The following is a 12,055-nucleotide window of genomic DNA, read 5'->3' on the forward strand; positions in this document are numbered from 1 at the left end:
TATAGAGGAAGTTTCATTGTAACTTCTTCAATTAGTGGTTGGCCTAGCCCTGAAACATGAGGATTTAAGATTTATATTCCTTCTAAAAAAAACCTGATATGATTTATTTATGTTTGTTTGGAATTTTTTTTCCTCTTTACTAGAAGTTTCATCTAGTGTGTACAAATGTACAATCCTTTTTTGAATCTTGGTAAGCTTACTTTGCTGTAATTTTAATGTGTTGCAATTAATTCCACAGACGAAGTGTGCATTCTATGCACAAGTCTTTTATTCGATCAATTTTAAATTTGCTGCCTTTCACTGCATTGTTTCATTTCATGTCCCCCTGGTTCTCGTATTATAAGAAAGGCTGTACAGACATTCCAAATCTTTCTTCTGTATGCCATTCATTATTTTGTGTGCTCAATCATGTATCTACTCATTCATCTTCTCTTTAAAACAGTCTCAGAATTGTCCTGCTTGTGCAAGCTAGATACTGTACTGATATAGATAGTAACTGATAGAGGGTGCTAGTGAGAAGAGGAAGTACAGCAGCAAGCTTAGAAAATTTTTCATTTAATGCAATACTAAATGAGAGGAGTTTTAATTTTTGCATTGTAAAGCCCTGAAGACTGAAATTATTTCTATACTGAACAATGCTGTACAGCACTGGTGTTTGCTCTGCAAGCTTTCTTATACCAACCATGCAGCCAAGATATGTATCTCATAGAACTGGAAGGGACCCTAAAAGGCTATTAAGTCCAGCCCCCTGCCTTCATTAGGCAGGACCAAGTATTGATTTTGCCCCAGATCCCGAGGTGACCCCCCTCAAGAATTAAGCTCATAAACCCTGGGTTTAGTAGGCCAATGCTCAAACCACTGAGCTATCCCTCCCCCTCAACTCTTTTCCATAAGGATTTCCTGAGAATATAGTTTATTCTTCACACCCATAAAATCTTTGGTCTGTCTGCTGAGCTAAGTAGCCTCTTTTTGTCCATAAGACCTGGACAGAAGCCATCACGCAGTTCAATTAGGCTCCCAACTAGCAATAAAATAACAGTTGTTAGTAAACTGACTTAAAACTAGCAACCTACAGATGAAAACTAAAGCTAGCAGTAAGAACCACTTCCCTGAGCCACTTAGTCCTTCTAATACAGAAAAAAAGAAAATTAAGTTGCTTTTCATGTAATCGATTGTCATATTTCATATACCCTATTGTCTTTCCTAAGTACAATAAATTGGTGAATGAGGTTGCCTGCTAGCACAGGCCAACCTATTTTCTTCCTGATGTTAGTTGAGAGGAATTGTTTTCAGCTGCTCATAAATGTGAGTGGGTTCCACTGCTTATGCTAGTGTTGAAGGAATGTGGGCATGTTACACTCTCACAAGACCAGATGGGAGTTATAAGGGAATTCAGAAAGTAGAGGCCCTGCTCCCAGGAAAGAATGCAGATTCTAAAAAGCACTTTGGGGAATAGGCATAGGTGAGTCAATGACATATTAAAGTATTCCCACAAGAGATTGGTTTCCTTTTGTAAATGTAAGGAGCTGGCGGAGAAGATAGTCAAGATTCAGACAATGGGAAAACATATTCTCCAGATGCTGTATAACCAGTGTATTTTAGCTGATAAATTTATCCTCACAGTATCCGTGTGAAGTAGGGACATATTTACAGATAAAAAAACTAAGACACAGAGATGTTAATGTCCTGATTTTCAGAGATGCTGTGAGAATCCTCACCTCCCAGTTATTTCAACAGAAGTTGTGCTCGGTACCTCTTAGAATCAGCCCATAAATATCTTGCTTACAGTCACACATAAAGTCGATAGCAGAGCTGGGAACAGAACCCAGTTCTCATGATGCTTAGTTCTGTGTCGTGGTCACAATACACCTAACAGCAAATGTAAAGCATAGCAAAGAAGAAAAAAAAAGGAGGGGAAAACCAGCCATTGTTTGGACAGGTTCTCATGAACACCTGATAAACAAGAGAACTTCCCAAAAGTTGCTTATGATTCGGTTGAATTCTATTCCTGGATTTATTGAATGGTACTGAAAATTCATACCTTAGTATAATCCAACTGCGCAATCTAGGCAAGGCCTATTACAAGGAAGCATCAGTTGAAAAGTAAGATCTTACACAGCACAGCTTCTTTGAATTAAAGCCTTTGTCATGGAAAGCCTTGACTGGCCATATTGATCAATCTCTTCAGACCTTTTCCATGAATTCCTCTGTGTACAGAATCGGTGTCATATGCACTCAAGCACATATAAGTAGCTCTGAGAATACAGGGACCAGGGACCTACACCAATTTACATCAGTTGAGGATCTGGCTCCACAGGATGCAAGTAAATCAGCCAAAGGGAATTACACACTATCCTACAAAAGGCTAAGAATCAAGGTTGCTTTTTCTTTCTGCATACTCACTAACTCTGATACAAAATATAGAGATTAAAGGAAACTTTGGTTTGGAGTTGTACAAAATTAAGGCATAAGATTATCCATTTGGTCTCTAAATTAGCACACAACTTCTATGGTAATGGGGTTATATAAGTAAAACAGACAGAGGGACACAGAATTTTGAAACTGATTAACCTTATAAGGTGATAGCAATTGAAAAGATATTTTACTGTCAGAATTTTTTGAGAAAATCTTGATATTCTAGTAACGAACACTAGGGGGCACTACAGGAAAAGGAAATAGCTATAAAGTCACACCAGGAGAGGTAGTGCTGAGTGGGGTGAAGAAGTTTATCATTTCTTTTATTGGTTTCATTTTCTTAACCTGTACCTTTTTTGACTTGTTTACTTATCTTTCTGTTCTTTGCATTCAGCACCAATTTTTAATGTTCTTGTATCTAATATACTTCTGTTTGGGAAGACCTACTGATAAGAAAGTATTGTGGCAACCATTAAGCTGTGTGGTAGCTGATAGTGTTACCAGAAAGCTTGAATGTGACTTGAGCACAATTACCATTTTGTCTACTACTGTTTAGAAACAAGCATACCTTGAATCTTAAGTAAGTGGCTAAGAAACTGCATGGTATCCCCACTTTGACCTCCACATAAATATCAGGGCTCAGGAGCTGTGTCTTCTGGTGTGATTTTTAGCTGAAGTAAACAAGGCCTCCTTTATGAAAAACCCTTCAGCAGAGCAGCTTCCATCCTCTAGTCACTCCTCCCTTGCTCATTTGTTTTCTATACTTGTGCTCTAGCAGGGACCTTAGCAACAGAAGGCTGGGGGATGCTGTAACTACAGAGAGAATGTAGAATGTGATGACAGCAGGGAAGTATGGAATCTAGCAGTTTGGGAAGGATGTTTTATTTTGTCCTAGTATGTAAGGCAGCTGTGGTTAGGGTTGTGTTACATCTGTCGGTTTGGGTTCTCACTGTAGGAACTTGAGCCATCTAGAGATCTGGAGGCTTTTGGCAGCCCCTTTCCACTCCTGGTGTAAGTGGGAGGAGAAGCAAGGCTGGTGGGGATGGTGTGTAGTGGAGCTGAGTTCTGCTTCTCTTGCACTCCTGCTGGTGTAGGGAACCTTATACTAGCAGTGTAAATTCAAGCAGGGTCCCTCCTTTTCTAATTTCCACCAGGGCCAAGCAATCTTGAATGAGGCAGCCACAACCATCTCTGTACAGCTGCCACTCTCCACTACATCCAATCACAGGCATTGCTGAGGGTCTGAACCCTAGTCCTAGCGTATTGGAGTCTGGATACCCTGAGCCTCTGGTCTACAGTAGGGCTCAGTGGAGTACCAACAGCCATGGGAGCTGATGCCTTCCTTATTGCTGAATCGGAGCAGGAGTGGAGAAAGGAAGCCTCCCACTTCCATGAAGATGTTTGCCATGAGGGATAGGGAAGCAATGCTCTCCCCTGAAGACAGAGATGGGGAGCAGGATCCAGCATGCTGCCACTGGGATAGGAAGGAGGGTTTGCCTTATCATTGGATCCCCGCACACAAGACATTGCTGGTGAGTAAAGGGTCACTGTGTCTGCTGTGTCACGGAGGCCAAGTCTTCCTCAGGGTCCGTAGACCTTTGTGGATGTTCCCTTTTGGGGAATCACTTTTCCTTTCTTCATCAGCTGTATGATCTGATCCTTTCCTCTTCTCTTTGTCCTAGCTCGACATTCTCTAATGCCTTCTGGGCAGCTTTGGCTATTCTCCAGCAGCTCCTCCCTTTCTCCTTGGCTTTACAGCTTCATCACCTTTTCCTCCTTCTGAATTAAATGTCTCCTTTCCTTTAAACACCACTCTGCCCTTCAATAGCACCTTCCAGCAGAGGAGACCCACATGCTTCAAAAGCATACACTGAAAGAACATCCCAACAACCCTGCCAGATGGGTGAGCATTATTAGCCCCAGTTCACTAACAAAGAAATGGAGACTCGCAGAGGTTAGATAGTTGCCCACAGTCCTAGCCAGGACAGAGTGGAAAAAGAGAGAAGATACTGGACTAGCTGGTGTCTACTCTGCTCTGATATGGGAACGTTTAAGTTCCCGTATGTTCTGTTCACAGTCTTTTTTCATGTTAATAAGCCTCAGCCTACTTTTAGCAGTTGCGGCTTAATGTGTAAAGTGCTGAGTGGCCTCACCGCCATTTGAAAAGCTGAGAACACTCACCTGCTCTCAGGATTGGGCCCTCAGCTTGCTAATGGCTCCGTCACATAGCAGAGAAATTTTATAACTGCAAAGGTGCAACACTACTAATAGTATTTTCCTAGCACTTACAAATACCTTTTCAAAATCTTGCAGCATCCTGAGGAGCACTGAGGCATCTAAAATCTTTCAAGGGCTCCCTGGCAAATGTGATAACATTTCTTGTTTTCCTTGTCTCTGTTTCACAAGTAAGACCAAAAGGATTTACAAGTAGACGTTAGGTGGGACTTTTAGTAAAATAATCACAGAAAATCAGCACTACTGAGACACAAGCTAGCATAGCCCTAAACAAGTCACAGTTTGAAATGGGAAAGCACTTGTGTGTTCATGGTGTGTCTATTACAGGTGAAATGTGTTTTAGTCTCTAACTCCTCTCAAGTGCACCCCTTAGGTGACAGCACTGGCTTCCCACGCCTCACTCTGAGTGCAACCACACAGCTCAACCACTCAGGAACTGAGTCTCAGCCTCCCCACCCCTTTTCAACTATGTTAATACAACTGGCCCAGTTCAGTTTGGCACCTGTACATCCCAAGGACCTGTGGGTGGTTAACACAACTCAACAATAGCTTTTTCAAAACAAAGCATTATTTATTCATTCACCACAGGTACAAAGCACATAGAGCAAAGAGTAAACATAGTAAAGGTATATATTTCCCTAACTCATAATCTTTCCTTTGTACGTTTCAGCTAGTCAGTTATCTCCATATCTGGGCTCTCAGAAGTCAATGCCCTAGCTGCTGCTGCTTCTCTCTCTCTTTGCCAGCCTGTCATTTCTCACTGATGGGCAGCCTCGGGCCACTCACTCAACCTCCACCCTCTTCTAGGCCCAGGTTCCTGAAATGTTCGTGTCCTTCTCTTGACCCTCAGCTTATTCTTAGAAAAAGTAAACCATTCTCAGCCTAGCTAGAGCCAGATACGGAGTATTCCCCAGTAAACAGCTTACCCCTTGTTTCTTCAAGGAGTCTTATCTGTGACACTGTATTATCTATCCTACTTGGTTCTTTTAACAACCCTTTTGGTCTGATGCCATAGCAAGCACCGAGAAGCATATACCATATTCATAAAAAATAATACAGATCTTTCCCACTATGTCACAGATGGCCAGATCATTCACCAGGAAATCTTTTTAATGAAGCTGCAGATGTATTATGTACTGTGTAGTCTAAGAGAAATATCACCATGATATCTAAGCACCAGAGGAGATCCCAGTGTAAATACAACTATGCTTCTACGCAGTTTTTGTACATTCAGGGCCATTTATTCAGCTCTTAGAACACACATCTCTTGCAGGCAGAGAACCTCCTCAAAACAGGTAATTGCCTACATAAGTAGCCATTTGTGTATATGGATACTCAGTTGAGATAAGGATATGCCTAACTATTGTTTCAGGCTCTCTGCAGACTCAGGCAGGCACCACTGCTTTGGTTACACTTAGGTCATATTTTTGTGCTTTTACTACACAATCTCAAGGGCTAGAAATGTACTTTTTTATATAAATGAAATCTGAGACTCTGCTATAATCACATAACTCCAGGAGCTGGGGTCCTAGGCATGGCCCCATTCTGCCTACTGCCTTAATCCAGTTTTCTTTGTATTAAAATGTGGCCATTGACCCAAAGAGTTTACAATATAAGAGCCAGATTTTCTGTGGCTAATAATGGGTCAAACTCCTCTGATGTCAATGAAAATGCCAATGGTCCATTTACTTCGCCAGAAAATTTGGTCCTAAGCATTGATTTATTTCCATGTGGTATGTTTTGTATCAGATTGCTAAAACTGCATGTTACATCTTTTTTTGAACAAGTACAATAGAAAACAAAGTGTGATTATAGTTTGTTATTAATTTCTATCTATAGCATCAACATTATGGCACGTACTGCAGGGTGTCCTATGCATCTTCACTCCAGTATCTACACGTATGTGACATTTAATGAAATTCAGACTTGCTTGTGTGATTTGGTTCAACAACAAAGTTGGAAGACTGAGACTGTTCCTATTCTGCCTGTGAAGTCCCCCACATATATAATCCTAGTGAAAGGATTTTGATAAGTGACATTAGCAATCAGGTCTGCACAAAAAAGAATAAAGTGGCAGCCTAAAGTGGCATTTCCAAGCAATGTCCAAGCCCTCTCCTCCACTGTACTAGATAATAACTGTAGAGAGCTTTGCCTAACACAGCTTTGAATCACTACCGACTTCCAATTCATGCTGCTGAAGACATTGCACGTATAACCAGAGTGGTCTGAATATGTAATCAAACAAGCTGCAACAAAAATCTAGCTGAAAGAGCTATTCATGGAGCTCACAGCAAAACCAAGCCTATTTAAATATATATATATATATATAAAACTGCAGAGTGTGAAAAGTCTTTCCCTATATATACCATGACTAACAGTTACCGTACAATACAACAGTCTTGTAGACACTCCCTATAAAGCTGCCTTTCATTGATGCTATAATATACTGTGCAAGCTGGCTCAGAATTAATGACTGAAAAGTAAGATTGCTGTCAGTTCTGGCATATAGCACCATACTATGGAGGCTCGGAAAGAGAAATTTTCCTCTCATGTTCTCAGGGAGTGAATGAGCAATTAACTGCTAGGCACTCTGACTTAGCTCAGTATGTGTACCCTAAACAATAGCAGTTAAGGTTGGGGGAGGGATAGCTCAGTGGTTTGAGCGTTGGCCTGCTAAACCCAGGGTTTATGAGCTCAATCCTTGAGAGGGTCACCCAGGAATCTGGGGCAAAATCAGTACTTGGTCCTGCTAGTGAAGGCAGGGGGCTGGACTTGATGGTCCCTTCCAGTTCTGGGAGATAGGTATATCTCCATCATAAGGTTATTCTTTTCAAACAGTAGACCCCACAATTAACTTTCAAAATCAGGTATGAGAAATCTAAGGGTGTCCATATAGTTAATGCATATGGCTGGATGTAGGTGACCTAAACCCAAATATTCACATTCCAGTCTAGATCGGAATATCCAAACCTGCAGCTTTAGGTTTTCTCCATACAGTTTTTCACCCAACTCTAATACAAAGATTCACGGGCTGTTGCCTTTTCATGAATGAAAATCCCATGAACTTCAAACTCTATATGGCCTACATCCTGGGTTGAGAAGAGGACTCTTTGCACTGCACCATGACTTGTGTCTGGGTGCAAAGCTTGGGTAACTGGCCATGAGTATATCATCCTGGTGCAGGGGACTCTTCTGCCACCCCTCCATGCAGCACGTGTAAAGGATTTGGCCATGTGAAAGGGGACATGGCTGGGACAATGCTGCCACACTGGCACCTCATGGCCTGTGGCAGACAGTATGGCTTAGAACAGCCATCACAAAAATTTGCAAGTTCAAAATGAGCTCTGGAAAAGCAGCACTGCTCCATGTGTTAGCAACAAAAATTAGAAGATTTTTGCTTAATAGCCTCAAAGTGGAATTTTCCTGCACAGTTTTGGAAAGGCCAGCCCAGCTCAGAAGGAAGAATTTCACAAGAGCAAGAAACTGCTCCTCGGCTCTGCCAGCCCTGCAAGCTGGAACAGGTAAGTGTCTAGTTTCTCAGTACTTCAGAAAGCCTGAAAAACAGCCAGAACAAGGATCAAACACACTTAACAGTTGAAAACTGGGGGAGGGAGTTTCACCTATTTCCTTAGTTAACAGGGACAAGGACAAGACCACCAAATCACATTTTAGTTGTGACCTGAGCTGGGTTTTGCATTTGGTCTCCAAGAACAAAGACTAGTGTCCTAACCCATTGCACCAGAGCCACCCAGAGGATTCAGGGGCCCTGGGGTCTTCAGCAGTGGGGGCCTCCCGCGTCTGAATTGCCGCCGAAGACCTGGCACTTCGGCGGCGGGTCCCGGGCTGGAAGGACCCCCTGCTGTGGGTCTTCGGGGCACTTTTGCGGTGAGTACCAGGGTGGAAGGACCCCTGACACATGTCTTCGGGGCACTTCAGCAGCGGGTCCCAGAGTGGAAGGACCCCACCATCACCGAATTGCCGCTGAAGACCCGGAGTGGAAGAAGCTCTGAGGGCTCGAGCCCTGCGAGAGTTTTCTGGGGCCCCCGGAGCAAGTGAAGGACCCCGCTCTAGGGGCCCTGAAAAACTCTCTTGGGGGCCCCTGTGGGGCCTAGGGCAAATTGCCCCACTTGCCCCCCCCCAGGCAGCCCTGCATTGCACCCCTTCTCTCCTTCCCACAGGATTTAAAAAGCATAGAAATACTCAACTTTCCTTGGACTGCTTCATTGTGCTGTTTAATGAGTGAGTCACTGATACATATTCCTGCATTTGAACAATAGGCAATGTCTGCAAAAGCTACCATCAATTCCATAAACTGTCTCTGGCTTTCTCCAAACCTCTGAACTAGAGAATGGTATGTTTGAGCTGCAGTGAACAAATCTGAGTTTCATGCTTCCAGCTCATCAGTTAATAAATTTTATGATTAATGTGCCCGCATTAGCCACATTTCAAGAATTTAGGGAAAGTCATTAGGAGAAGTTGTTGCTGTTCCATATGCTACTGAGGCCAAATCTGATTTTTCCACTGCTTTGGAAAAGGGAAAACACAGCTTGTCAGTCTGGCCTTTGATGAAAAATGAAGAGTTCAGGATGGAGATCACCTAACACAAGGAAATACATTAATTACTAAGCCCAAAGAGTATAGGAGAAAGAGGGAATGAGTGGTCTCATGGTTAAAACAGCATTGGACAGGGACTCAAGATATCTAGGGCCAATTGTGAGCACTGACATAGACTTTCTATGTGACCTTGGGCTAGTCACACAATCTGGCAGGGCCTCTGTTCCTCATCTGTAAAATGGGGATAATGCTATTTAATTTTCCCCCACCCTTTGTCTTGTCTAATTAGACTGTAAACTCTTGAGGACAAGGGCTGTCTCTTATGTGTAGCACCTAGCACAATGGGGTCCTGGTCTGGATTAAAGCCTCTAGGTGCTACTACAATAAAGACCTTACTTGAATTGTGGGATGATTGTCAAAAAATTGTGGCTGAATTGTGGACAAGCCATGGAAAATTGTGGGAAAGTAATAATGGATCTTATTATTTGAGATAATAAAGTCCATTATTATTTTTCCACGATTTTCTGCTGTCAGCTGCCCAGGGCTGAGAGTGGGAGGCTGAGGCTGGTGGGTGGGGGGCTCCCACTCTCAGCTCTGGGGCAGCTGGGGCTCCTACAGTCAGCCCAGCATATTGCAGGGCTCCCGCTGTCGAAATTGTGGTGGCAGCCTCATATTGCAGAATCCACAATTTCCGCAATATAGCAAGTTAAGCAGGGCCTTAACTATAATCTAAATAATAAAAAATGGAACATGTTAGGCAGCCTAAATATACAGATTGCTACCAGCTTCACTATAATAATAAGGGAACAAAGGGAGTGGTAAAGTGCTGTAAAAATGAAAGTAGGGATGTAAACAAGGACAGAGATATCCATGACCTTGAATGGGAGGATGAGAAGCATGAAGGACATATTTAAAGAGGAGAGGGCTGTGATCTAAGAAGCAGGAAATGGAGATGGTTTTAGTTACTGCATTCTGGTTGGACTGAGAGGAATAAGATGGAAATGAGGGAGGCCAGATGAGGGGAAGGTCACAACAGTCAAAGCAGGAGACAGCCAAGCCATGGACTAGCACAGGGGTAGGTAACCTACGGCACGTATGCCGAAGGCGGCACACGAGCTGATTTTCAGTGGCACTCACACTGCCCAGGTCCTGGCCACCGGTCCGAGGGGCTCTGCATTTTAATTTAATTTTAAATGAAGCTTCTTAAACATTTTTAAAACCTTATTTACTTTACATACAACAATAGTTTAGTTACATATTATAGACTTCTAGAAAGAGACCTAAAAATGTTAAAATGTATCACTGGCACGCGAAACCTTAAATTAGAGTGAATAAATGAAGACTCGGCACAGCACTTCTGAAAGGTTGCCGACCCTGGACTAGCATTTGTACATTGGAGAGAGAGAAGATTTAGCAAGACCCTGGGTATGAGGAGAGAACGAGAGGAAGAGGCAAAGGGGAGGCTGGGAGAATTGTCAAGAGCACTGGAATAGGGAGGAGGAAGATTCTGTTTTGGGGCAAGGATTAGGCGTTTGGCTTTCACAGTGTTGAGTGTGGCAAGACTTCCAGTATAAGGAAAAGGAAAGACAGAGAGGTGAAAGTGGGCTGTATGGGAGAGTTCTGTACAAGACCTTGCCAGGGAAAATACAGCTATATTGTTATGTGTGCACAGACCCTTCAGTGAGAGAGAAATAAGGACAGTAGTTTAAAAACAACAATAGTTCCATCAACGTTTAAATATTTGACCAACTCCTCAGCTGGTATAAGGCTTGCTCTACATTTAAAAGTTTTGCTGGCATAGCTATGGTACCAGATGTCAGAACAAGGAGTAATGGTCTCAAGTTGCAGTGAGGGAGCTTTAGCTTGGATATTAGGAAAAACTTTTTCACTAGGAGGGTGGTGAAGCACTGGAATGGTTTACCTAGGAAGTGGTGGAATCGCCTTCCTTAGAGGTTTTTAAGGTCAGGGTTGACAAAACCCTGGCTGGGATGATTTAGTTGAGGATTGGTCCTGCTTTGAGCAGGGGGTTGGACTAGATGACCTCCTGAGGTCCCTTCCAACCCTGATATTCTATGATTCTATGTCAGAAGTGTGGAAAAAAATCACACTCCTAACTGACATGGCTATGCTGGTCAAAGCTTCAATGTAGAAGCACTTATATTAGCAAAAACATGCTTTTGCTGATGTAACTTATTTTATTCAGGGAACTGGTATAAACGATACCAGCACAAGAGCTCTTTAGCTGGTATAAGCTGCGTCTCCACTAGGAGCTATGCTGACAAACCCTTTCTAGTGCAGATAAGGTCTAAATTGCCATAGCTTCATTTACTTTAATTAGCAGTCAGTGAAGCGACACCCATTTCACAGGAGGAACACAGGAAAGGTTAACTGTCAGCACTTCTCTGGGACAACACATGGAACTAATACCTAATCCTCAACAATACTGAAGCACAATGCTTATCAGGGCCAGGAAACACTCCACCCTCTAACTGGGCAAACATACTTGGACAGCTCACAACTCAGGTTCGGTGTGCTTTGATATTACATTAACAAATAGTACTTTACTTTAAAAGGCAGTAGAAGCACTCGCTCAAAGGATTATCACCTTCATTCAGAAGCCAGCCAAGGGACAACTGCTTGCATGGCCTGGGTCTTTATATTGGGGATATTTAATCTGCCTTCTACTAATCTGCCTCTTTTTCAAGAAGACTCAAAGGGCTGTGTGACAGAGTGCTGGAAAACAGCAGCTCATGCAGCACTCTGGTCACTGCAACTCCATATAGTTGTTCTGGAGTAGTCCTGATTGGGAAGATCTGTGCCTAATTGGTGGATTGGGGTGGGCTGTCTTGGC

This window comes from Gopherus flavomarginatus, chromosome 5, assembly GCF_025201925.1.
Source record: "Gopherus flavomarginatus isolate rGopFla2 chromosome 5, rGopFla2.mat.asm, whole genome shotgun sequence".
In the NCBI taxonomy this organism is placed as follows: Eukaryota; Metazoa; Chordata; order Testudines; family Testudinidae; genus Gopherus; species Gopherus flavomarginatus.